Source organism: Grus americana, chromosome 14 (genome assembly GCF_028858705.1).
Source record: "Grus americana isolate bGruAme1 chromosome 14, bGruAme1.mat, whole genome shotgun sequence".
NCBI classification, from domain to species: Eukaryota; Metazoa; Chordata; class Aves; order Gruiformes; family Gruidae; genus Grus; species Grus americana.
In genome coordinates, this window is record NC_072865.1 from 500906 (window position 1) to 523355 (window position 22450).

The 22450-nt window shown below is 54.3% G+C and overlaps 1 protein-coding gene across 3 annotated transcripts in view; it reads left to right on the forward strand.

Annotated features, from left to right (window-relative positions):
* Nucleotides 1-22450, forward strand: part of PPP2R2B (protein phosphatase 2 regulatory subunit Bbeta) — a 110769-nt gene that overhangs the window by 40052 nt on the left and 48267 nt on the right. The gene's annotated exons all lie outside the window — the stretch shown is intronic.

Sequence of the window (22450 nt, forward strand, 5' to 3'; positions counted from 1 at the left end):
CGGAGCTGGGGGGATGCGGGCGGGTGGGATTTCGAAATGCGCTTCGTTAGGTTATGACTGCATTAGTGGCTTCCGCAGGTAGCCCGTGACTGTAGCTGTTGGTAAGGTTAGGAAATATGACAAATACTAGGGCAATTCTGGTTACAGAAATTAAATAGTTGTCTCAGGGCTATTTTTCCTACAAGCCTCTGCAGGAAGAAATATGTATTCTGACTTGTGTGTTGCAGAGGCAAGGAGATGCCAAAACTGTTAGACTTGCATGTCATAGCCCTGGCTAAGCTTATGGGTGCGTTTGGAGACGGTTTCCCGTAATGGCTCAGGGAGCGGAGGAGACGGTGTGGCCATGTTCAGTTCAGGCATCGGAAAGTGAGCTGCAGACTGCACATGACGCTGCAGCCTGCCACAAAGAGGCAGGCTCCACCGGTGGAGGTGGTGATGGAGGGACGGGGACAGAGCAGCGGCTGCCTCTGCTGCCGATCCTGACAGCCAGAGAGCTGTTGACTTCACATCAGCTCTGTCACAACCTCCTTTTGCTCCCTTACCTCAGGAGGAAAATGCAGCTGCTGTAAAGCAAAGCCAAATTTCCCCCCCTCCCCGCCCCCCAATCCCTCCCAGTAGCGCTGACCCCTTACGTGAAACTTCAAAAAACAGACTCCACACCGGAGAGTCTGACCGGACTTATTAATAGCTTAATTAGTAGCTGAAGAGGCTTTCCCTTACTGTTTCATTCTCCTAAGGCTCTGGAGGAAGCCAGCATAGGACCAGACTTTGGGAATCTTGGCCGACATGGCTAAAGGAGGGTTTATCTAGAGGGACAATCTGTGGCTTGGTATGGTAATGGAAAGCTTTGGATACCTGGTGAGCCACAGAAAATTATCATATGCAAGTCGAGTTGCTTGTGCGTAGCTGAAACGTTAAGTGCTCGGTGTTGACAACCCCCAGAGGCAGGGGAGGTGATGCCACGGCGCATCCCCGGCTCCGCTGCTCTCTTCAGCATGTCACTGTGGGGCTGGGTGGCAGGCGGACACGCGGAGGCCACGCTTGCCTCCTCATGGCCAGTTTGCCAGCACGTGGGTGGAGGGACGTTTCTGGTGGGTGGGATGGCGTGAGCCGGTGCTTCCAGGAGGGCGGTGTGGCCAGGATGGGGCTGGACTAGTACTTCCCAGTCGCCTGGCTCGCATTGCCTTGTGCTGTAGTCCGTGGAAGGATGGATTTGCCGTTGCAACTGCAGCAGCCAGCATATTAAACAATGGGAAGGTAGCTGCCCTGTCGCGACCTGCTGAGAACTCGCTTTTCCTGGTGCGGAACGATGGAGAGCTGAGATGAGCCTGCAGTGATTTCAGCCGGTGGCACCAGGAGGTCTGGGGATTTTCCAGCCCAAGGTTTCAGTGGTAAGATCCAGCCCGTCTAGTAATCCATGGTGATTTTCCCCAAGCTATACGCTGGCATTTTGAGATGAAGAGCCTTGTGTGTCGCACTAGGAAACTATAGCAAACCTCTCCGTAGAAATGAAATAGCCAGAAGTGTTAGTGCAGTAGGTAACCAACTAAGGCAGGGTGATCCCTGTTGCTGTGGCAGGGCTGGAGGAGGTACACGGGAGTGTTTAATGGCTGTGGATCAGCTGGGAGCATCTCTCCACCTCCTGCCCTTTAGGACTTCTGGTTCTCTGTGCAGTTGTTCTGCTAAAGGAAGGCTGAATGTACTTTGAAATGGTAGATCTTGCTAGTGTGGAAAAAAATTAAGGAAGATCATTCAGTTTTACTTTTTTCTACATGTGAAAGCAGCATATGCCTAAAACGATGTGGTTGGTAACCTGTCTTCTGTTTAAAAAAAAAAAAAAAATCCTTCCTAATCCTGTTCAGAAGACTTGCTTTGGAAATGAAGGTGTCTCTGGTGTGTCAAATGAGGGAACAAACGGGGTTATGTAATGTGGTTTAGCGAAGTGTTGTTGTCACTTCAATAGGTCTGGTATTTTTATGCAAATGTGGGGTGAGGATGGTATTTCAAAAGCACACACTTGAATGCCTTGCTCTTGTGTGGTGCTCAGAAGTACTGCTAATGAAGGAAATGCAGCCATTGTGCTAATTCGACTTTAGTTGCCAGGAAATACTAAGTTGCTGAGATGCTGTGCGCATCCCCATGCGGTGCACATCCCTGGGGGTGGTGTCGCGGGGTTCACCCCGCACAAGGAGCCGGGTGAGCTGGTTCAGGGCGGTGCTAGGAGGTTGGTTGCTGGCTCAGACCTCACAGCACTGCCCCAGAGCGGCAGGTCTCACCTGAAAAACGTTCAGAAAATATGCTTGGTTTGTTCTGCTGCGTAAATCCATCTTCGTTCGCAATTCTGCTGAGTGCCCAGTCAAAAGTAGGATAAATTGAGACTATTTGAATACAAACAAGCCCTTTGAGTAGCTTCCACTTGTGGACGTGCTTGCTAGAGAAGTTGAAAGGCCCTTCACGCCCCCCCAAGTTGGCCCATTTCCAGTGGCTTGCCCCAAAAGGCCTGTCTCCTGACGTCTTCAAGCTGTGGGTGTGACCTTTGTTGCGTAGCACGGCTGTCCACCTGGCACATCTGAGTCGTCTTGGTGGCTTATGGTTGGGTAAATGCCTCCAAACAAAGGAGGAATGGCCTGAACACCCTTCCTACGCTCCCTGCCCTGACGAGTGACAGTCATGACTGAGCCCGTGTGCTCACAGTGTCTGGGTGGGACAGGAGCGGTGGCCGTCAGGGCTCAGCCCAGCAGGACAACGCTAATGAACGAGGGTGTTTCATGTCTGTAGACACCCGCTCTGCTGCAGGGCAGGGTCTTTGAGGGAGGAGGGATGCTGAGCGCCATGTTAGCCCGGGGAAGGTGGGTCCCTCTTGGGGCAGGTGGGTATGGTGGCAGGGCTAGCTTGGGGCTGGGGCCAGGCTGGCGCTGCCTGTCCACCACCTGGGAGCGTGGCCACTGTGCGCATCTCCTCTTGGGCGCCTGGCTGGCAGGGATGGGATTCTCCTCTCCAGCTCTGTCCTTACCCCCTTCTGATGCTGCAGGATGTCCTGGGCTCCCCACAGAGAGCCTGCAGGGCTCGGCCCCGCAGTAGCCACGGTTGGGTGACCCTTTTGTGTGGAGACGTATCCCTTCCCACTGGTTTGCAGCAATGGACAGGAAAGTCTCCCCTCCGGGGAGGGCTGCTCCCACCCTGCGGCAGGCACCAGAGGAGTCTCTGGGTGGGGTGTGCGTTTCGGGGTGTGCGCTTTGGCTGTAAACGTAGTGCAAATGCCCCCAGGCCCGGCGATGGCCGTAGGCGATAGAGGCGTGGGTGCTTCCCTGGCCCCCACGGTTCCCAGCACAGCAGTTGGAGGAGGAGCAGTGGCCTCACCAGTGGCCGCTCGGGGGAGGTGGCCCAAGCCCCGGTGGTTGTGCTGCTGGAGGAAGACCCTTGGGAGGACCCTTGTCCCACAGCCATGGTGTGGGCCTGCTGTGGGGCCAGCCGTGTCCTGGGGCCGTCCTGTATTCCGTAGTGGGCACCCCATATCCCGCCAGCTCTTCCAAGGCCATGTTTCCCCCCCGGGGCGCGGGGCCGGGCCTGCTGGGGCTGCGTGGCCTTGGGGACACGCCGGCTGCCGCTGGGCGGGAAAGCCATGGCGCCTTGCAGCCGCTGCCCGGCCACCGCTCGGCTGCTCCCCGTGTGCCCCTTTTCCTGGGGCGCTGTCTGATGGCCCAGCGAGTCTTTAATCTCCTTGAGGAGCGTTTCCCAAACTGAGTGCATCTTGCTGTTGAGAAATCTATCATTAAGCATTCATCTCCTTTTCCTAGTTTAATCTTGTTGCTTCCAGCTGTAACCCCCTTGCCTCTCTCTGTCATTCCCATCCCGCCGTTATCCCTGCCATCGTGCTGCGGGAAGGAGCTCTGATGCTGGTGGCCCCCTGCCCCGACATGGGGGATGTGGCCCACCGGTCCCTGCACCGGCACCTCGACCGGGCCTTTGGGTGCCCGGGAGCCATCGGATGCGTAAGCAGCCTCCGCCTATGGCAGAGGGCAAGTTCAGGCTCTTTTGTTCTGTTTCGGGGAGAGAAGCAATCCATGCAGTTACAACCTGACCAGTTGGTCACAAATTTCCTCAGGTAGCTGGGTGTGTGTCCACTGCCCGGGGGCTTTCCCAGCCCTCCCTCCGCCTGCCCCAGGGATCGGGGCTGGCCCGTGCAGCCACGCAGCCCTTCCAGCCCCTCTGCGGGGAGCACCTTCCTGCCTCGTCCTTACACCGGCAGAGTTTCCAAAAAAGCCCGGGGCTGTTCATAACCCACAGCTTGGGTTGTGCTGTGCTGGGTCTAAAAGCTTTTTCACTTTCTGGGTCAGTTTGCTCAGAGCTCTCTGTGGCAGCACCAATGACTTTTTTTTAAATTTGTGTAGTCCCCAGAAAAGCATGAAGTGAGGTGTTTCCCCCAGCGCTGGGTTCAGGGTGAAAGCTGTTGGGTATTTTTGTTGTTGTGAATGATGTGAGTTGCTGTTTGGGGATCATCTGGATTGGGATTTAATTAATCTGGGAACCTCCTTGAAGCTGTTGTTTTATCACATAAGTACACTGCTTACGAAACGCAGTCTCATCCTTTATGCTTTTTATTCATATACATGTACTAAGTTTAGACCTCCCTTCTTCTCCCTGAGCCTGTGCTCCAGCTGAGTCGGAAGGACCCACGGACACGTCTCCTTCTGTCTAATCCAGGGATCACCGTGAGGAGAGCAGTGTAACTCAGCCGTTTGTAGTGCACTGCGTCAAAGCCGACTTGGGGATACTTTAATCCAGGGATTAATGAGAGAATAGATGTGCCTGGGGACTCTCTAATCCAGGGATTACTGAGAGGACTGGGAGCAAGTAACGATGTGACTCTGACCCACCGCAGATGGGCCATGACAGCGCCCTGTCACTGGTGATGGCATCTGCGGGGCTCGCGCCCATCGGCAGGGTACGGGACTCAGCTTCTCCCCCTCCCCGTATCCGTGTGAGAACCAGGTCAGGACGTGCTCCCGCTCTGACACCAACAGCAATGTGGGGTGTTCTGGCCTTAAACCCAGCGGTGCCCCTGTCCCAGTTGCAGTAGGGGCCCGTCTGCTCTGGGGACCGGCTGCGTCAGGTCGAAGTCCAACAGCAGTGTTGCCCTTGAGCCTGGGGCACGCTGCGGTACTGACAGGGCGAGCCTCGGGGTGCCGGCACAGGACAGCCTGATCCTCAGGTTTCCAAATGGGATTGTGGGGCTCGGTGAAGTGGTGGTGGAGACCCCAGGGGTAACGCAGTGACTTTCCCCGTGCCCGTCCCGTCCCCTCTGTGCCTCCCTCTGTTTTGTGCCTTCTCTTGGATGTGCTTGCTCCTTAGCCAGCTCCCGTGGTGATACCTAGTCTCTGTAGACTGCTGGCATCTCACCAGAGGGCTTGTTGGGTACTTAGAGTGATCTTTCCGGGTCCAAGCGACCTTGTTGTGCTTGTGCTGCCAGCTGCAAGAAGGCTGGCAGGTGATGCAAAGCGTTTGCGCTCCCGCTCTGTCCTGCGGCCGTTGGTGTGTGTCGTGGCAGGGTTCTCCCTTGGGCCGCGCAGGGCGGAGGCACAGGGAGCTCCGGTGGGGAAGCTGCTGAAGGTCTGGTGGAGCAGCAGTCATTTGAAGGGGAGCAGCCTTGGGAAACTTTCCCATGGGACAGTCAACCCTTGTGATCTTTTATCATCTGCAAGAAGAGACTGGACAAGGTCACGAACGCTGTCAAGGTTCTGGCTCAGGAGGCCCCTAAGCTGAACATTGTTGGAGGGTGGGAGAATATTAGTGGAAACGTGTTACATGTTTGCCCTGTTCGTGTGCATCTCCTGTTGTCCAGTGGAGACGGGGTGCTGGGCTGGATGTGCTTTTCATTTGACCCATTATGGCCTTGCCCTTTGGTTCTTGAGGTCGCTTGTGTGAACAAGGGTCTGCAGGGCTCTGCCAAACCCCTGATGCCTCCTCGCCAAAGAGCTGGCGAGATCCTGTGCTTGGAAAGTCAGTAGGTGGTTGGGCTTAATGGCAAATGCCGTGGCAGACCAGGTAATCGTCAGCTACCCTAAACTCTGGGAATCAGAGCAGAGGCGCACCCCTGCCAGGGGGCTTGGTAGTGGTCAGCTGTGGGAATAAAGGTTCGTGGAAGAAATCCTTTGAGAGTGTAAGTCCCAGTTGCTGGAAATGCCACTGGTGTGGGCTGGTGACTCCCGTAAACACCGTGAGAGGTGTGTGCTGGCTCGTGCAGAGGTGACATCCGCAGAGCTGCGCACATGTAGCGGAGCCGAGGCGTGTTTTCGTGGCAGGATGCTGATCAGGCAGGTTAAAAATAGCAGCTGCTTCCTCCCTGCTCCTCCTGATCTCGGCTGTGACTGGGAGCTGGAAACGCTTACGCCGATGTGCTGAGCAGGCACAAAGCCCCAGCTGCAGTCGGGGCCGGTGCAGGGCTCCGGTACCACAGGGAGCGTGCCCGGCAGTGCCAGTGCCACACAAGCGCCCGCCGCCGCGGGGCTGGAGCAGGGATCCGGGCTGGCGAGTGATGGCAGAGCTGCTGCACGGCCGGTCTGTCTGGAGCTGGGGGGTAAACACCAAAACATCCACTGACTCCTCGTCTCAGCATCTCTGCATAGCGTTGCTGTGACTCCTGAATGCCCGGCAGCCCTGTGCAGTGGCAGCTGAGCTCCTTGCGGCCCTCCCAAAGTCCCTGTGAGTTAGGGGACCCGCGTCTGCCGTGCCCTGGAGCCCTGGAGCCACGGAGCTGGGGCACGGCAAACCCGGGACCAACCTGGGCATGCTGCGCCTGGCCCCAGCTCTCCTGGACAGGGTGAGGTGCAACCGTGGCCATCCTGCCCCAGCGCCTGGGTGCCGGAGACCAGATGTGGAAACACTCGGCGCATTGTTCGTACGTTGTCAGAAACGCTGTGCACAGCTTGCGTCCCTGCCGCCCTCCCCAATAAAGGCGTAATTGAGCCATTAGAGTCAATGTCTCCATTCAGAGCAGTTGTTCCAGCACCAGTTGTTATTTTTCTCCTGATGCATTGTGAGCCTGATTTCTTGAGGGGAAACATTTGAAGGGACTTTGATTGAGCGGTTTTGTTCTCCTGTAGCAGCTGCACTCACGGACGGAGCAGGGAACGGTACTGCTCCTCTTGCACCTTTGAATCGCTCCGGAAGCGCAGGCACAAATTAGCAGGACCTTGCTCAGCGTGGCAGTGAGCGAAGGGAGTCCTGGGCACTCTTGTCATGCTTGACATCCTTGTGTCATTCCCCATCAGGTTTGCAGTTGCATCCAGCAGTTAACCGAGTTGGGATGATCTTTTGCTTTTCCCTCGACAATTGAATACGGCAGATGGCTCCTGACCTGAACGAGCTGCAGCCCCTCTGCCTGCTAGGCACGGCGTGGGCAAGCAGAGTAAGGCGTCAGGCGTGAAACCATCTGAGGTAGCACCCTACATGATAGCTTTGCCTTTTTCTTGAGGCTTTTCTACAACCTGGGTGTTTTCCATGAGCAGTGCAGACTTTATGCCTTCCCTGTGTCAAGTTCAAGCTTGTCCTAAGCTCTTCGGTCCTCTGAATCTGTCTGGTGGCACAGTGTTGCCTGGTCTCGGACCCGGGTTTCTGTCGGGAGCGCTCATGCTGGCTGGTGGAGGAGCACGCTGCCTGTCCGTGCGTGTGCTGGAGGATGCCCTGGGAAGTTGCCCGCACCTCGTCTCGGGGATGGAGGCTCTGCCGGATTCGTGAGAGGAGCCAGTTGGCCCCTGCCCGGAGCCCAGCCCAGCACATGTGAAGGAAGCTGCAAAGCAGCTGCCCCTCCTCGGTGTCGTACCCGCTCCAGGTCAGCGCGAGACCTCCCGAGAAGTGCTCGGTCCGGGAGGCTGGAGGTGGAGCAGCCCTCGAGCGGCGATGCACCGGCCTGCTGAGGGGGCTGAGGGGCGGCCCACCGGACTCCCGTTGCCTTTTAGTGCGCAGCCACCGCCAGGGACGATTGCCGGGAGGGAGGGCTGGGGCTGCGGCCCCCAGGCTGTGCGCGCTGGGAGCGGGGAGCGAAGCCCTCCCTGGCACAGCAGGTCCCAGGACCAGGCAGGTGGCTGCGTGATTTGGGTGGATTTTCTGTTTTGTTTTGGTTTTCAGTCTTTAATTGCTTAAGCCTCCCGCAATCAACCCCTCACCACAGCTTCAGGTCGCTTTGTTTCGGGGTCGGTTGCAAAGGATGTTGTAGTACTTTGAGGTGCGATAGGTACCTCGGGAAGAAAGAAAAATGCCAAACAGGTTAGGAGCTTTGTCTAGCAGCCTCGCGGGGGGCCGCAGGAATCGCAGGAGTCCAGGCAGCAGGGCTGGGGTGGAGTGGAGAGTTGTTTCCAGGCAGCTGGCGTATCCAGAAAGATCCTGGCTCCATTGCAGTGCCGTTTGTCTGCATTGCACGGAATTGTTCTGCAGCCTTTTTGTTTCCTTTAAAAACTGTTTTCTCGCTTGCTCATGTGCAGCGAGTCAGCTGTTCAACAGCGCGCGATGGACCGTCTCTCCTAATGCTGTGCTAAAGCAGATCCTGTGAATGGGAAGGTAGCTGAAATGGAAACCAGAAACCAAAATAGACAACTGATCTCCCATTTCGATCTTCTCTGCCCTGCATTTCAGTTGATTCCCTAGTGCAGTCATAAAACACGACCATTATCTCGGGTTCCCGAGTATGCAAACAAATTGCTGTGATTTTCCTACCCTTGGATCAGTCCGTATCCATATTCTCTGAATAACAATAAAACGTTAATGGAGATAAAGACTGTTATCTCCCTCATGTCTATTTTGTCATTGGAATAACAACTTTAAATGTTAAGAGTGCCGAGATTTATAGATGCCGTGCCTGCTCAGCAAAAATAAATCATCTTCCATAGCGCACATTACCATTTATAGCTGCTGTATTATCTGAAGCCAGAGTGGGTGTTAACCCTGTGATAACATCCTCGAAGGGGACTTTAAATAATTTTGTAGTTTAATTTAAAAATTCTGTTGGCTGCCTGGTTTGATGTGCAACTCATTTTAGTGCAGGGGTATCGAAGTGGAAACTGTCCAAAACGCTGATAACAAGCTCCCCAAGAAGTACGGCAACGGGAGAAGCCCCGGATCCTGGAACAGGCGCTGTTTGCACTGCAGCTTCAGCGTGCCCAGCCCCGCACACGGGGCTTCCCGAGTGTGCTCTTTTCCCAGGTTTTGTAGACTTTGGAAGACCTCTGGGTTTTCAAGCATCATCTTGGTGTTTTCATTCTTGATAGAAAAGTCCTCAGTGACATAGACGTTGATAGCAGGATAGACGCATTTCAGCCGTTATTTAACGCGTGACCTGAGCCGCCGCAGCCCTGCCCTCGCCCAGCCCTGGCACCTGACCTCCCTGAGGACGGAGCGGTGCCGCGCTGCAGCAGCGTGGTGACAGCCAGCTTCGCGCTGGTGTTCCGTGCCCAGTGCCGGACGCTTCGCGTGTCCCTTGCTCGGCCCGCAGCTGCGTCACGGCATCGGTGCTCCTGCTTGGCCACCTTTGTGGAGCCCAGGGCAGCGTTCAGGACAGTGCCCACATGCTGCTGTGTCACCAGGCGTCCCGAAATGAGCAGCGCAGCCTTGGTGGTGAGTCATTAGGCATTTCCTTGCGTTCCCTTTGTTAGCTCTGTGAGTAAGGAAAAGACTGTGATGAAAAGCAACCTGTCTGATGAACGCAGGCATTTGAGCAAATACCGAGTACCAGCTATTGATAATTCATTTCTGCCGCCAGTCTCGTAGCAGTTACCAGCTGATGAGCAACATTAGCTGGGATGACAGATTGCTTCACTTGCAGGCTGAGTAAATTTTACCAAGTGAGAAGGGGAGGGAGGTCGGGGAGAGCAGAGGAGTCAGTCCTTCCACCCTGCGTTGTTTACAGCGCACGCTGATGACTCTGTCTCACCACAGAGCTCAGACTGATGGGCGCCAGATGCCGACCGGCATCGCGGGGGGGGCTGTAGCTTGTTTAACACCTGGCTCCTACCCATTAAACTTGCTCAGATGCACGGTGCAGAACACTCAGTGCTTGTACTCTAGCGTTAGCGGTGCAGCTCCTGCAAAAACCTACCGCCAGGAAGAGCACCCATCTCTCAGCGTGGCATTTCAGGGGCATGGCAGCCCTATGGAAAATGCCTCGAGAGCTGCGGTGCGCAGGCGTGGGGCTGTTCAGCCAGCATGAAACTGCCTGCAAGAAAATGAGCTCTGCTTCTTTGGGGTCCCTGCTCTGTTGCTGCCTGATGCAGTGTCCGGAAAGTCGGGTGCGTGGCGTGACCCTCAAGGCAGGAGGGGAGCACCAGCGACGGCTCTCCCACCACTCCCCTCCTCTCCTGGGGCACGTGCCTGCTGCTCCCAGTCTGATGGGAAACCTCTGGAATGGCTGGGGGGGGCTACCCGGAGAGCCCAGCTCCCTCTCTGCGTGGTTTTGTCACCATCCTGCTTTATGGGTGCTCAGGAGTCCGTTGAGAGGCCACGCTGCTGGTGTCCGGCTTTGGCTACTACTCTGCTTTAAAAGTGGGGATAAAGCTGTGACAGAGCGGTGAACAACCCAGATGCCCCTGCAGCCCTTCACGCCTGTCCCCAGCTCCCTTGTACGGGGCTCAGAGAATTTCTTTCTCTTCTTTAGCCCCTTCATGTTAAGGGTAGCGCTTCACGATGTTCTGTCGTGCAATACTGTTGTGGGTCCTGGGTGCAGATAGCTGGGCTGTACCGCTCCGATGGGCTCTCTGAACGTCGGGATGAGAGCTCTGCACTGAGAAGGTGAGGCACGCTTGACGTTTCCTGAGCGAGCGAAATGGCTCTCGTGATCGTTGTTGGTCTTTGTTCCGCTGAGACAACAGGGTTGTCCAGGGGAGGGGGGAGGTTGTCACCCAGCCACCTGCAGCAGGAGATGATCTTAAGCAGAGTGTTTTAGTGGGATGCACGATTCACATGAGATGTAACAAAAGGGAGCAAAACGCGTCACACTTTTAATCTGAATTTTCTGAACGCTTACAGGTAGATACATATAAAAGGAATTCCTTTCTGAACCTACGTGTGTCAACCGATTTTCACCTGTCTGGCAGGTAGAGGAAGCCTCTGTTATGAGCAGATTATTTCGTGACTCCTGACTTAGGACCCTCGCATGTGCTGTTCCGGAGCAGGAGATGCAGCCTGCTGCTGGAGGTTGGACATCAGCAGAGGTCGAAGCTGCTCCGACCTCGGCCGGCAAGCTGTCTGTGGAAACGTGCGTCTGTGTGGGATCAGGGGAATGGAAGAGGTAGAATTAGAGAGGTGGTTTCTGAGAGCCCTCCCTCACAATCCCTAAATAAACTTGGCCTTGGTTGCAGTAGGCAGACAGACCCTTAATTACAATAACAGCATGAGCAGTGTTGCTTTGTAACTGGTTCCCCACTGGAAATTTCTGGCTAGCAGGAGTGGTATGCCAGATGTCTGCTTGTGATTGCCTCTGGTTGTGAAGATCAGTTCGGGGGTAACGCTCTCAGCTGGAGGACACAAATAATGCAGGTATCCAGGGGTGGCTTGGTTTGTTTGCCTGGCTTCTTGGCAGAAGCCAGAGTCCCATCGCATAGGCCCATCAAAATCTTTGCAAATGTCTCTGCAGCAATTACCTTCTGTAAAAAGTCGTTATGTTAGAAGGTGCTGGAGCGAATGGGGGTCTGCACATCTCCAAACAGTCATGTACTGCTGAATTTTGGCTAAGTTTTGGAGAAGGTGTCCCTCCACCCCAGCCTTAGTTGTGATCTCTGGGTTCGTGCAGCCACCAGACCCAGCGTGGTTTCAGTCCACAGACGTGGCCGCGTCCTGCGTGGCTGGAGTTGTGCAGCGATGGCGTCCTGTCAGTCCCAGGCATTTTACTGGGCTGGAAAACACACCGAACGATGCTCTGAGGTTGTGATTTTTACATCGCTGTGCTCTGTGTGCTGGAGTAGAAAGCCTGGGGTCTGGGCGGTGGGAGCGAGTTGGAGGCACAGTTGCTGTGGGGAGACTCCCGAGTGCTTTTGGCTGAGGTGAGTGAGAAAGCCAGAGAGAAGCCACCTCTCAGCCAGCCTGGCCCAACGCTGGGCAGGCTGTCACGCTGCTGGCACCCCGAAGGAACCTACCGGTTTGTCACAGCCAGCAAAGTGCAGCTGGGAGCCCCTCTCCCCCAGTACCAGCTAGGTCTGAGCTTCCCTGCAGCCAGAGCGTTCCGGTTGTGGATCCTGTTTCGTGCTGTTGTTTGACACCTTGATGTAATATTTTCATTAGGAGTCCTGCAAAATACAGCAGCTTGGTGTTACTGATGAAGCGCCTCCAGCTAATAACAGGTTACTAAGCTTTTTTCAGCCATGGAAGTAATGAAGAAGCATCTTTTTTTAGTCATTGGGCATAAAAATAAAGTCAGAGGTCAATCCTTGTGGCACTACCTGGTGTAGATCACCCGAGACTGTGTTCATGATCCACGCAGAGATCACCTCGTAGCTGGGGCTGTCCCTGGTGTCAGTGGAGCCAGGTCTGAGTCTCCCTGCAGGTCTCGAGGTGATCAGAGTTCAGCGTGCGGTGCCTGTCGGGTGCCAATACTCCCTGCTGCGGGACTGGTACGGGGATCCAGCCCGAGTCAGGCACGCGGGAGTCCGCATCCAGCTGGAGCAGCTCCTGGTTCTCATCCAGCGCTCCTTCGCTAGCAGGTCTCACAGCACTTCATACGTGAGAGGAGGCTTCTTGCTCGTATTTTACACATGTGTTTACTCTTACCCATTGGTGCACCTCCGGGCTGGGCACTGGTCTTGGCGACGCTGCTTTGAAGCTAGAGCTGAAGTCTGCGGTGTTACCGTGTCGGTACGGGGCTCTTAGGAGGAGACAGCGAAGTCTTGTTGTGTTTGGACATTTGATCTAATGTAAGAACTTTCTAATTAGGATGTTTATGAGTTAATCACGTGTGACACTTTGTTTGCTCCCTGCTGCAAGCCTGAGATGTGTGCGAGGATGTGGGGAAGTGGATCATCCTTTTTTTGGCTTTGTGTCACCCTAATGCATTATCTCCATCTGGTTGTCTCCTCCCCCCTCGTGTCCCTCAGCTGGAAGTAAGTGTGTACCAGTGGCTATTAATAGCTGAATCCTGCAACAGTCTGCTCTTGCAGATGGGATTCTCAGCTTCTGAAGCCTAAAACTCATTACAAATAAAGCAATGCGCTGTGTGGTCCTTGACACGATTAGGCTTGCTATAATTTACGTTCTCGAGGCCAAATGCCGCCCTCAGTTTCTGTGTGAAGGTTGCCCGTTAGCGTCCGGGCCCGCAGGTCCCAACCAGCACATCCCCTCGTCGCTCCCACAGCTGACGGTACGGACGCAGCTGCAGCGCTTTGTCACCAGCATTGTCAGTGTGGTACGTACAGATGCGAGGTCCTGGTCCCCACGCCTCTGGCTGTGCGGTCCTGGTGTCCCGCGAGGTTTGCAGTACCAGGACGGGAGAGTTGTTGCTCTACAGCTTGTCTGCGCTGCTTGAGGCTGCTGAGGGCTTTGACTTGTCGCCTTTCCAACCATCTCCTGGAACAGCTAAAACCAGCCAAAGTGCAAGTTGCCCTCTTTGCACGAGGGTTTCCTGTGTGGCAGGTAGAAGCCATCTCTCCCTTTCCGATGGGGGCGTTTCACCTGTGGGAGGAGGCAGAAGGGCAGAGGAACGCTCACAAGCATTTCTAGGGCTCCCTTTCTCAAGGGATGAGCAGCTGTGAATCCAACAGCTAAAGGTGGTTGGTGTCTTCACTTGCCACCTTGTGTGCCCGCGTGCTCGAGTGCACGCGTGCACGCTTGTCATTGCCACTAGTAAACCCTCTCGTGCTTGCCGGGCTCGGCACTTAGTAGGAAACGGGGAGAGGGAAGATAAACCGCCTTGACCTGGGAGCAGTCGGGAGGGCGCGTGGGAGGACGTGCTGTGCTCGGTGCACTTCGGACAGCTGAGGGGGACCAGGTACGACTGCGGTGAGACCGTCCTGCCGTTGGGCGTGCAGCCGCAGGCAGCGCCGGGCGGCCCCGCGAGGGGCGTGCGGAGGGTGCGGCGGGACAGCAGACGGTGGTGCGTGGTGATGGGACAAATTCAAAGCTGTGTGGACTTCTGCATTTATCTTTGCTGTGCTTGGAGTCTTGGGAACTCTAGTTAATTTTATTCCCCAAACTGCATTTTGCCTCGTCTTTCCGTAACTGTGTTAACTGACAAACCCGTGATGTTATTCTATAGATCGTTCATAGATCCGTCGCTTGAATTTCACACGTCTGAGCTGCTCAGGAGCCTGGAGGGCATCCTCACCCCGCTCGCACAAAGGCACCTCCGTCACTGCTCCTTCTCAGGGGGCTCTGGCCCTCCCAAGGCAGTGGTGAACATCTCAACTGACCCGACGGCAGGATTAGGCCATTTGCCTCCACAGTGGAGCAAATAATGACGTGACTCTGTCTTCACGTCGACAGCTAGGGTCTGTCCTCTCATCGGCTGCCAGGCAGCGCTCCCAACCCTCCTCCTCCTTTGTTCATTTGCAAAACAGAAAGAACAGTATTTCCCCGCTTGATGTACGACAAGTTCAAGGTTCCAGTACAACAGTCCTGAGCTGCAAAAGCAGGAGAGGTGAACGTGTTCCGTAAAGTTAGTCTATGAAAACATGGAAAAATCTAGGAAATCTATGGAAATCCTTCCTGAAGGGGAGTCAGAAACTTTGCAAAGTAACTGATAATGCATAATTCAACAGGATTTCACCTACTGTGGCTGTGAGCTTCACAGAGTTTCTGTAGTGTCATAGGCACCACAAACAGGAATAGCTCAAAACACAAACGTGATCTGGGCAGAAGAAATAAAGTCAATTTGTGGTTTCGGCAGCTGTCCCGCAGGGGTTGATGTGTGCAATCCCTGATTGAGAAAGGACAATTTTGCTAAAATTTCCGCTCTGTCTTCTCAAATGGCAACCTGTATGTTTTACTAATTTCCCAACCAAGATAGCAAGCTTCTCGTCTGCCATGTGTTAGAATAAAATCTTCTGTAGATATGGGAACAATGTAAACCAAAATGAATTTCGTTTGGAAGTGAATCACAGAGGGCTGGCTGAGCTCATCGCCTGCATTTGATTCGGCAAAACCTCTCAGCACGGAGCTCGTGCGAAGCCTCCATGTTGGTGCGAGTCCCGGGGGTCCCAGGGGCACCGGATGCAGGATGAGGCCGCAGTTTGGGCGCTCGGAGCTCGGGCACAGTGGGCTCTGTCCCAGCGCTGGCCCTCGCCTCTCATCCGCCAGCGCAAACCCCTGCCTTTGCTGGCGTGAGAGCTGGCGCCTGCGGTGGTGCCGGGTGTGCGGATGGCACGGTGGGGACCCCGCGCCCGAACGGTGGGGTCTCGGTGTCGTGGGGGAGCAGGAGCGTGGCGGTGCCGGCTGCGCCTTTCCTCCAGCCGAGAGCCCGGCCGTCCCGGGGAAGGCCATCGCCGACCCCTGCGGCTGGAGCGCCGTTTGAAGGAAGCTCTCCAGCGTTGCTGAGGTCGGGCTGTGTCCTCCCAGGTTACATCTGCCTTTCTCCGAGGGGCCAAGTCCTGTCCCTGGCAGAAAGGTGGCGGCAGTTTCTGTTGGTGGGGGCTGCTGTACCAAACCTTACCGTCGCCCCTTTCCTTCACTCAAACCTGCCCTGTCCCAGCTCCTCGCGTGGTGGCACAGCCGGCGACGGACCTGCCGCTGACCGAGCAGCAGGAGAGCGGTGCGGGGTGAGATGGAGACCTCCTTCAGAGGCAGGAGGAGGGACTCTGCACAGAGCTGTATTTAGAGAGAAACTGCCAGAAATCGCTGCAAACTGCGCTCACGTCTGGTGTGCTTCCCCTTGCCAGGGACCCACGCAGCCCTGGGAACCAGCGAGGCTTTGGAGCTTTATTCTTAAAGGCTTTGTTTCTTTAATTAAAGAGACAGCTCTGCTCTCTCGTAAGAGAAACCTGCTGTTAAAACTGCGAGGTTGTTTTTAGATTCATTTTACCTCTCCTTACGCTCTTTGGAGGAAGGTGTCTCCCTAGGGATGCTCGTGGCCCTGTGCACGGGAGGCATCCGTGTCCGTCGGGCCGGGGGTCCTGCCCCATCTCTGCACTTGCTGGGGGGTGAAGCATCCTGCCCAAAGTCTTCGGTGTGTTTATGCACCGCGGCTTGGACACAGGGAGCCACCACCGCGGTGAATGTGGCCGCAGCAGCGTTCCTCTCCGAGCAGGGGCCACCGCAGCTGCCTGCTCCGCTTCATGGCTTGTACGTTTGCAAGGTGCTAACGCGGCTAGGCTGGAGAGGATGTAGCTGTTCACTTCGCTGGCTGGAAGTGATCGTCAGGACTCCAGACAGGAGACGTGCCCTGGTTTGAAGTATCACCGTACAGCTGAATTCCTGACTTTTGTGGCACTTTGTTCTCTATCTTTCGAGAGCTACTGCCTCACCAAACCTCTTCCTTTCCTTGCAATCTGTTTCTGACAACGTGTGAAGCTATTGACAAGGTGATGAAATCTGGTGGACTAGGATTTGCCAGAAAAAGAAGGCTTTTTTCCTCTGCATATGCAGTCTCAGGCCTTCGAATGAAGCCACCCCCCCCCCCCCCCCGTAAATCCCGTGTGCCGAAGCGCAGTGTACCGGTTCAGAGAGGCGGCTGCAGGCAGCGACCGTCGGGCTCGTGGCCTGTGGGGCCAGCGGTACCTTCTCAGGGCACGCGTGGGCCCCTGAAGAGATGCGGGTGATAATTAGCACAAGAAAAACACACTGTGATACCGTCCTTGCGAGTTCCTCTCCATCGGGTGCTGGATACCGCTCACCAAACCCTGTCCCTTCTACTGGTTAGGGTAAACCTGCAGCAGTTTTATCGCCTGGAACGAGGAGTAATTTTCAGCGCTGTTGTACAAAGTCGGTCTCGATACATCTGTGCTATATCAGCCTGGCGTCCAGGAGCTTTGTGTCGTGGTGGGTGGTAGCGTTCAGGGATGGTAACGCAGACGCGCTGGTGGGAGTCAGTGCCGATGAGGACTCCGCAAGTGCTTTGCCATCCGCTGACGGACGTGACCTCTTCAGTGAGGGTAGCGGGAGGAAATACGAATATGGTCAGACGCATTAAATGGGAAGTGGATGATGACACTAACTCGTCCAGATGAAGCTTTTGGGAACAGTTTGTTGGGAAAAATCCTGTCTTGGCAGAGTGCTTGGAAAGACTTTAATTCTGCAAAGTTAATGTTTGCGTTTAGGTGGCATTTATTCTTGGCTGTCCTGCTGCCCTCGCTTGTCCTTGTGGAGATGCCTCTCTGCAGCAGGGCTGAAGCGCCCGGTCGCTCCGCAGGCGCTTGGGGCCGTGGGTGCCCTGGCCAGCCTGGCACGGCGGGGAGCTGCAGGGGCGGCTCCTTCTCCAGCCCCTTCCAGCAGAAACAGGGGCTGCGTTTCCCGGTGCAGTTTAAATAGTCTCTCTGCATGGCAGTACATTAAAATAGAAGCTTGTTTTAACCATTGCACCCAGTTACCTCCAGTGTGAGAATGCTAATAGACAGCGTGGTTAGGCTGTCAGATTTAGCTTTTGTTACGCTCTTGGCAGTGCTATCTGGAGGCTGGAAGGCTATTTTAAGTATATTTAATTACAGTTTTTTCTTGCTTAGTGAATAGCTGCTGGTACAATTACTAACCTGTAGAGAAAAATGTTAAAGCGGTTGGGAAATATTTAAGGCATTCTTTTGTCCCATCCCCCTCCAAAAGATGGGGGAAACAATATTTATATTTATCAGCAAGCATTGTTTTCTTGGCTAGCAAGGGTTTGCAAGCAGTTTACTCTGTGCATTTCTTTTACTTTCCCAAAGCCATTGATTTTTGCAGCGTTGCAATTAGAAAACCAGAAGCCTATAAAATGATGTTATTCCTATATTTTAAAATGGGGTTTCAGTCTCCTGCTGTCTTTTTATTGGTTTCCCCCCTTTCCAGCCCTGCTGAATGTTGCTGGAGTCAGCATGTTGTAATTGGCCTGTGGAGATCCAGGTCTTGCTGGTATCACTTGAAACCCAAACGGCTTCGCTACAATTTCACCGTTCTTGGGCTTCCCGTGTAATAGAACACGCACACACTCCTGAGCAGCTCGTACTGCAGCTGTATTGACTGGCAGCACTTGGCTAATCACTTCCTGTAATTAAATTCTTCACTAGGAATAAAGTTAATCTTCTCAGAGCGTGTAAAACCCGACCCACAGCCCGTGCAGGCAGAAACGCAGTTGTTTATAGGCAGCTTTAGCCAAGAGGAAAGGGTCCGTTCCCAAACCAGAAGCAATTAGTATGATTAGCTATTCCTTGTCCTGAGCCAATGATATATAATAATAAATTCTAACTGATACCGCATTTTTCTGCTGAAGATTTCATAGATTTTCAAGGTCGGAAGGGACCATTTTGCCTGTTCCCTTTCACCTCTGGTAAGACGCAGCTCTGCTCGAGCCCCGTCCATCTGTGGGGTCATCAGTTCTGCCTGTCGGGGTGCTTGGGACTGATGTGGGGGTTGTTGGCTTTTAATTTTTTTATGTGAACATTTTCTCAGCCCCACGGTGATCAATAAGTTTGGCAGAGAGAAATCGAGGAGACTTTCCCCAACTCTTTTTCTCTGTGTTTGCGTAAACACATTAATAAACTAATTGACCAAATCCTTGCTGGCTGGCGGAAGCATTAAGCTTGCTATGGGTAGCTGACTTGATCCATATGGTTTGGTCCCAAGGCTTCTTTGGGTTTTTAGAAGAGGTTCAAAAAGTGCCTATTTGCATCATCTTGAAACATTGACATTCCAAGCACAAATAGTTTTGCATAATTTATTACTCTCACTGTAGCTTTGCTCATACTCTTAAGTTCACCTTCAAAGTACTGCATCCTCACTTGCAATTATTTATGTGCAGCAAAACAAAACAACACAACATTAAGTGCCACCCAAGCATTGCTGTGTTTCGTTTGACGGAGAAACTCAAAGTTCTTTCATAGTCATAAAATTTCTTGTTCATTTATTAAGAGCGAAAGTCAGAATAAAAATAACCTTTCCAGCAGCCGTTAACATTTGCCTTTCCTGGAACTTAGACCGTTCAAAATCAAGTGCTTACGGAAAGCGAATACGTGTTACCTGGATGATGCCAGGTGCTCGCCATCAGCTGTTTAATTTGGACAATTAAGGTGTATTTGTCAGTTCTGCTTTCATTTAGAGTGAGCTCCACTTGCCAGTTCTCACACATTGTCTCAGCGCAGCAATAGTTCAGCTGCAACCAAGGTCAGGGAGTGTTCGGATATGACAAGAATATTATTCGCTTCCCCCAATTTATTTGCACTACAGCACTGGAAAGGTACTGTTCACCTCTAGAGACTCATAGCTAAAAGGGTCAGCTTTTGCCTTGCTTTATATTTGGGAGACTGCCTGTCGCCCTGGGATCCTCGTTGCTCCTGTGGCTCATGAGCAAGGACAGTGCTGCTGCTGGCGTGTTGGGTAGCGGGCGGCGTGCCGGGCTCCCGCTGCGCAGGACAAGCCGTGCGGGCAGCGGAACTGGGACTGGTCGCACTGAGCAAGCTGTGCGGTAGTGGAGGGGTTGCCCTGTTGTCTTCGCAGCAAATATTATTATATCTAAAATCAGAAATGTAGGTGAAATGTGCAAAAATGCCCCAGTCAGCTGAGTGCTAAGGGTGCCCCGAAAGCGAGACTTCACCGAACCTGCTTCACCGGTGCAATCTGGTTTGCCAGTTGTTAGGTTCCCCTCATCGTGGTCCTGGGTTTCCTGCTCATCGATCCTGCCCCAGCTAACGGACTATCATGGAGAGCAATGGGGACTTGCTCTCATGATCTGCATCCCTCCCATCGTTGTGTGGATGCTAATGAGGGGTACCAGGGAGACGTCAACCATTATGATAGACAGGATCTGAATAAATCAGTGTGCACGGATCATTGAGCATCTTTGTTGTAAAACAAATGGCCTGTGGTCAGTTAATCATATAAAGAAACATCTCCCAGACCTCATGGCATTATTCATAAGTCCTAAATCCTCCTGCAGTTTCATAAACAGAACATCTGTTAAAATATGGAGAAATTACAGTCTGGAACAGTTGCTGGAAATGTGGCTGCCGCATATTGCGGGGGAAAAAGAGTGAGAGATTTCTTTTGCAAAAGGCTTATCTCTCCGCCATTTGAACCGTGCTTTTCTCTTTAGCCTGCAGGTCTCTCTACGCCGAGTCTCCCCTTCTCGCCATGCCCGCACAGCCCTGCTCGGGTGCCGCGCGAGCCCCCGGGCTCCGCAGAGTCCACGCGGCCGGGGCTGGGACCCCGCTTGCTCGGGCACCCCCACGATGGGCAGCGCGTGCCCTGGGCCGCTCCTCCGGGGTGCCGTTGTACGCGGCTGATGGCTGCGTGGCCTTCGGTGCGATGTCGCTCCCCCAGCATCGCAGCCGATGGAGCGGGCTGCCTGCCACCGCGGTGTGAACGAGGGCTGGCAGCAGCCCAGGGCCCCGCGCGGCCTGGTACGTCTTGGCATTGCTCCTTCCATGTAAACGCGGCGGTCTCGGTACAGATGAACCGTCTTTGTTTCCTGCCCTCGTTTCTCCCCCGCTGCAGAGAGAAGCTGGAAGGTCGCCTGCTCTGGCGGTAACTCCCTGAAAGTCTGTCCGCTCTCTCCTTAAGTGCCGTCCCTGCTGCTCCCGAGGCGAACGCTGGGTGAGCGGGAGCGGCCGCCGCTGATGGGGCAATGGGAGACGCTCTGCACGGCTGCAGAGACCCCGCTCCCCGGGGCTGGGGCTGCCGGCGGGTTTCCCGACCGGCCGTAAGCCTTGTGCAAAGCCCTGCCCTTGTGCAGAGCCCTTTCTGGACCAGAGGTGGGAGCCGCAGTTGGTGCCTGGGGGGCTCGAGCCGTGGGGTGCCAGCAGCAGCGCGGCGCCGGCACACGGGTGCTCTCCTGCTGCTGGGTGCGAGTGGGCTGGGGTGAGCGGGGAGACGTGGGGGCCTGGCAGGAGGGCAGGCAGCCCTGTGAGAAAGGTGGGGGAAATCAGGCAGTGAAGGAGTGAATTTGCGTGTGGAAGCAGCGAAAAAGGAATCAGAGAGGGTGAAAGCCAATTAGCAGATCAAAGGCAGAGAAACCAAGCCCCAAATAACGGGTTTGGTAAAACAGAGCTCTCTGGAGAGGATTAAAAATGGGTGTTAATAAACCAGGGCTGGGCTGTTCAGCCATACAGTGGAAAAGGAAAAGAAAATGCTTGAGGGAGACTGGAGAGCTTCCTCGTCACGAGCCGCCTTGTCTCTGCAGTTGGTGCCCAGCAGCACCCAGGCTGCCCCTGTGCAGGGGGCTTGCCCCCACCCGGCTGCAGGGCACGAGCCGTCGCCCTTCCGCCCTTCCAGCGGCGCTGCTCGGGATGGCACTGCCTCTGGGCCCAGCACCGCAGCCCTTCGCACCCTGAAAATCAAGCGACGCTTCGGAGGCTGCCGGCCGCTGGAAGGGCGAGGCGCAGCGGGGAGCGGGGGGTGCCAGGGCAGCGCGGGGAGCTCCAGCTTCCCCAAAGCGCCGCCCGGGTTTCACAGCGTTCTGTGGAGCAGCCCGCAGGTCTGAGGCCTGGGCTGTCGGACAATCTCCTCTCTGCTGTGCTTATGGCGGAAGCGCTCCTGGGGACTGGCGGGCCATTAATTACTAGCAGCAATTAATCCATGGGGGCAGCCGGGGCAGGCAGTGTCGCGGTCCATTTTGCTGCTGCAAAAACAAGGGGTGTGTATTAGAGCAACCAGACCCCCTGACGCGGGCTGGTTTGGCCAAGCCCTTAAACACCAGATCCCTCGTTAACTGGCAGAACGTGTACACCTTTTTTGGTAGAAAGTCACAGTTTTCACCTCTGTTTATCTGATTCTACTTTAAATTGCTTTGAAGTAGCTCCCAGCCACGTTACAGCCTCGCTCGGGAGGAGAAGCTGCCTTTGCATAGCAGCTCTCTGCTTGGCCCTCGGTCCCTGAACATCAGCTGCTTCTGTTGAAGGCCTAGAATTGATGTCTGTTGCTTTTCCATCAAGATTTAAAAAAAAAAAAAAAAAAATCTAACAGTGGCTGTCCCAATTTACAGTTCGTGTTTCAAGAAAGTGGCTCTTATGTCTTGCCAGCCCTCAGCACGTTCACTTGTTAAATTATGCATATGCTAATGAAGTGTGAAAATCAGCCAAATAACAACTCTCTGTAATCGCTTAATGTCCCCAGAGCATTGTGGCTTTTTTATTATTATTATTATTTTATGATTTGTGACCCGTTCTGAGTCACGTTTCTGCAGGGCGTTCTTCCAACAACTGAGGTTAATTAGTATTTTCACTTTTTCCCCTTCTGAAAAAAGCCCAAACATTTGCTCACAGCCCACAGTGCAGTTTGCGTTTTCCATTTGGAATTAAGTAATCCCCAGATTTTAATTTCCCAGCAAAATCGCTAAAATCCACATCATTACCCTCGG